The sequence below is a fragment of the Sapajus apella genome, unplaced genomic scaffold (genome assembly GCF_009761245.1).
Source record: "Sapajus apella isolate SASKATOON/1434 unplaced genomic scaffold, GSC_monkey_1.0 scaffold54, whole genome shotgun sequence".
In the NCBI taxonomy this organism is placed as follows: domain Eukaryota; kingdom Metazoa; phylum Chordata; class Mammalia; order Primates; family Cebidae; genus Sapajus; species Sapajus apella.
This window is the reverse complement of record NW_022436994.1, coordinates 1,113,960-1,118,770: the sequence shown is the minus strand read 5'-3', so window position 1 is coordinate 1,118,770 and position 4,811 is coordinate 1,113,960. Positions and strand designations below refer to the sequence as shown.

Here is a 4,811-nt window from a genome sequence, read left to right as displayed (position 1 = left end):
CTAAAAAGTCTTGACAAATATTTGAGTCTCCAGAATCTCAGCCTTATTAGATTCAGAGGTTTTGTGCCCAAGCAAACTATGTTTTGCTAAGAAACACAGTCATGATTCAACAATTTGGAAGCAGAGCCTTTCTCTGGGCCCTTTTGGACCCTTGATATCACCAAACCAGCAGACAGAGAAGGAGCTACTCTCTGATCAGATATGAGGGCAAGGAGGACTAAGGACACCAGAACCAGGAGATTCTTTGTCAGTAGAGAACTGTGGTCACTAGTGAAGATTGAACACCCTAGACCTCATGGCCCAGCTGCAAGAAGATGTGTGTCATCCCTCCAGGCAAAGGACCTGCTAGATGCAGACTAGCAGAGCGTAAAGAGAATGCAGAAAGGCTGGAGGAAGACGAGGTGATGATGCGCGCAGCGGAGGCCGTGTAGCGCGCGCTCCGATGCATAGCGCTCTCCCTTGCTTTCATTCTCTGCTGCCTCACACAGGCCCCTGGTCGCTGCTAATATTTCAGGCTTTAGGGAGGAGTACGTCATATCGACATTTCCCCATGATAATCTCCTAGCTGAGGGGATTTTCTGGGTTGCCTATGTTGAGGACATGGGCTTCTGACCTGGATGAAGGACAGCAGTGGAGGCTGAGAGACCAGCGGAACAGTCTGACGGGCGCCATCCACTGGCCCCTTAGGTCCACAGATGCTGTGTGCTCTGGGAGCGCGATCAATAAGAACAGATCCCATGGCCTCTGGCTTCCAGTTGAGTGCAGACCACAGAAAGCCCTAACAAGAAACAGAAGGATGGTGCAGGATGGAGAGTGAGGTCAGAGTCCTATGAACTAGCAACCAGGTTCCAAGGAGGTGATGGACGCCCAACACACAGCTCGCACCTGCTCTAGATCTTGGTTCGCTTTTTGGGCCCTTTGCCCATCAGGCCCGGGGTGCTCCAGCGCACTGCGTCCCCACTGTGCTCTGCCCACACATTTGTAACAAGTCTCTTTATTAAACTCTCCTCAAATTACCCAATTTGAGTGTGCCATCTGTTTTTTCGAGGACCCTGACTGATACAGTTTCTCTTTTAATGAGTTTTTTCCTATTTTTTTTCTTTCTATGCTATATCTAAAAGGATTTAGGAATTTCCAATTAAAAGAAAAGTTTGTAAGAAGAAAATGAAAACGCATTTTTCTTTTCTTTAACATTTTGGGATGATGAATTCTAAGAAGCCATGATTTTGGATTGCAGTCTGCCGAATTACACTGTAAATAGCTTTGATTTGGAATTGTGTGCCCTAGAATCAAGGTTATTTGCAAATTTATTTTGCCAAAATCAGAAACCAGGTTTGAGAGGCCCAATCCTCTTATTTATGGGAAATATTTCAACAAACTGAGCATAATTGTGGAAGGAAAGTATAGAAACATTTTTCTTGCCTGTGTATATCTAATTTGCCAACCACAAACAATATTTAAGCCATTCATTTGAGCTCATTTGCTCGGTTATTGTGGTTCCCTTAATCAGAACCATAGTTCTCTCTGCACGCTCCTGCCCAGCTGAGGATGTGAATTCAGCACACTGCTCTTAGTACACTGAGTCAGAATTTCCAAAGACTCTTCAACAAGCTAGCCAAAGAAATTAACACCTTTTATTCCTCTTCAAAAACATTTAACTTCCAAACACAGGCAAAAATAAAGACATCTCAGGATGGAAGTTATAAAATAAGGGTTCAAAACAACATGATATTTAGTAATAACAGGACTAAAATTATTCTTTTTTCAGATTAACAGTAAACTTCAGTAGTTTGTTCTTATCACTATACATACATAAATTTTGTTTAATCTCTGACTATATTATTTTATGCTCAATCTCAGGGCTGTTTTTCAATTATCTCAGTGTTAAAACGTGACTCATTTAGACTCATTCATTATGAAAGCACCAACATTCAAGAAGACAACAGGCGCTGAGCACTTCCACAGCCCAACGTGCTCTAGACCCTAGGTCAACTCAGAAGTATTGGAGAAAGCCATCAGTATTGTGGCAAAAGTTACCGAGGTGTGTAGCAAGATGACCTTGAAGTTCTGATGAAGGTGTGGGTCATCACAGAGAAGCCACATGTCACTATCACTGCTTTCAGCTGACAATAAATTTGAAAGTTTATTCAAATTCGTCAAATTTGTGAAAAATTAAAAATTACCACAAAATTACTTTGGAAATACTAGAAAAACGGAATGATCCTATGTTAAGAGATTTCAGATAATTTCATAGCATATTTTTATATATTTGTGATATTGTGAAATATATATTTGGTCTTTGTCCATGTTTCCTGGTATACAATTCCTAAAATCCTTGAAGACTTCAAAGTGCTTTTTTATGCTAATGTTGGCTGATAGTTTCAGGGTGGGGCTGATCATCAGAAAAAAGCAAGAGTAGGGAGATGAGGCTTTCAGCCCCACCCCTAACCTCCAGGGAGAAGAGATGAAGGTCAAATTAATCACCAATGGCCAATGGTTCAATCAATCATGCCTATGTAATGAAGCTTTCATAAATCCTAAGAGGACAGGATTTAAAGAGCTTCCTGATAGCTGAACACATGGAGACTGACGGAAAGGTAAACAAGAATGCATCCATGAGCCAGGAAGATGGACCTCTCCCACTCCAGATGGACAGAACAGAAGCTCCTGCACTTGGGGCCCATCCAGACCTCACCCTACGTATCTCTTCATCAGCCTGTTTATTCGTGCTCTTTAAACTATCCTTTGTAATAAACCGATAAACATAATGAGTATTTCTCCAAGTTCTGTGAGCCATTCGAGCAAAGTAACCCAACCCAAAGAGGAAGTTATGGGAATCCCAAGTTAAAGCCATTCAGTCAAAAGTTCCAGAGACCCAGACTTGGAACAGGCAAGAAGGAGGTTTTGTGGAATTAAGTCCTCACCATGTGGGATCTGAGGCTATGTCCAGGTAGACAGAAATGGAACTGAATTGGAGGACACCCAGCTTATGTCTGCTACAGAACTGATTGCTCCCTCGCTGGTGGGGAGAAATTCCCACACATTTTGTGGTCACAGTAGTCTTCTGTGTTGATTGCTGTGTTATGACACCAGGGGAGAATCACAAAGTGAAGGATTTTCCAAAACATTTGTAAATAGATCACCAAATAATGTAATTACATACTTAATCATCTCCTTTATGAAGAAACCACAAGGCCCAGATCTTTTTATGTGCAAGTTCTAAGTATTCAGTAAAAGAAAATTTCCATATTACAGAAACTCTTTCACAGTATATTCTTCAACTTAATTATTGAGGAGAGTTTATTTTTGATACCAAAGCCAGAAGAGAATAGTATGAGAAATAAAAATTGCAAGTTAAACTCATGAATGTGAACAGATTAACTCTGCTCTAACTATTGCAAATTGATTTCAGCAATGAATGAGAACAACACATAAATTTATCCCAGGAATTCAAGAACATTTTCCCAATTTATCCAATATCATGCATGAATCTCAAAAGCAGTAGGTTGAATTTTTTAAAAAGATATAAAAGACTACATATTTTATGATTCTGTTTACACACCATTTGGGACAGAAAGAAGGGTAGAGTTTGTCCGGAGATGTGGGAGAAGCTTGGGTAATTTTATGGGGTGATAGAAATAGTCCATATATTGATATATAGTGGTGAGGGTTGCACAGCTGTGTGTTTGCCAAAATTCATTGAACTGTATACCTAAAAAGAGTAATTTTGCTTTTTTTCTCAGGACGGTAAAGTCCGTGTAGCGTCGCTGTTACTGCGAGGAGAGATTAGTCGGTAGAGGAGAGGTCGAGGTTAGAGGGGACTGGGAGGCACTTTGCTGTCTTCAATCGAAGTTGAGGGTGCAAAAATGCAGAGTAATAAAACTTTTAACTTGCAGAAGCAAAACCACGCTCCAAGAAAGCATCATCAACATCACCACCAGCAGCAACAGCAGCGGCCGCCACCACCGCCAATACCTGCAGATGGGCAACAGGCCAGCAGCCAAAATGAAGGCTTGAGTATTGACCTGAAAAATTTTAGGAAACCAGGAGAGAAGACCTTCACCCAACGAAGCCGTCTCTTTGTGGGAAATCTTCCTCCCGACATCACCGAGGAAGAAATGAGGAAACTATCTGAGAAATATGGAAAGGCAGGCGAAGTCTTCATTCATAAGGATAAAGGATTTGGCTTTATCCGCTTGGAAACACGAACCCTAGCGGAGATTGCCAACGTGGAGCTGGACAACATGCCACTCCGTGAGAGCAGCCGCGTGTGCGCGTTGCCTACCATAGTGCACCCCTTCCAGTTTGAAACCTTCCTCAGTGTGTCCAACGAACTGCTGGAAGAAGCCTTTTCTGTGTTTGGCCAGGTGGAGAGGGCTGTAGTGATTGTGGATGATGGAGGAAGGCCCTCGGGAAAAGGCATCGCAGAGTTCTCAGGGAACCCAGCTGCTCGGAAAGCTCTGGGCAGATGCAGTGGAGGCTCCTTCCTGCTAACCACATTTCCTCGTCCTGTGACTGTGGAGCCCAGGGACCAGTTAGATGATGAAAAGGGACTTCCAGAGAAGCTGGTTATAAAGAACCAGCAATTTCACAAGGAACGAGAGCAGCCGCCCAGATTTGCACAGCCTGGCTCCTTCGAGTATGAGTGTGCCATGGGCTGGAAGGCACTCGCTGACATGGAGAAGCGGCAGCAGGACCAAGTGGAACTCAGTGGGACGGAGAAGCGACAGCAGGTCCAGGTGGAACTCACTGGGACGGAGAAGCGGCAGCAGGACCAGGTGGAACTCACTGGGACGGAGAAGCAGCAGCAG

At 43.3% G+C, this 4,811-nt stretch overlaps 1 pseudogene across 1 annotated transcript in view; it reads left to right on the top strand.

Annotated features, from left to right (window-relative positions):
* Positions 1–3,714: 3,714 nt before the first annotated feature.
* Positions 3,715–4,811, top strand: part of LOC116527306 — a 3,065-nt pseudogene continuing 1,968 nt past the window's right edge. Inside the window, exon 1 of the transcript XR_004258485.1 lies at positions 3,715–4,700. The product of XR_004258485.1 is annotated as a non-POU domain-containing octamer-binding protein-like (transcript). The remainder of the gene's footprint in view (positions 4,701–4,811) is intronic.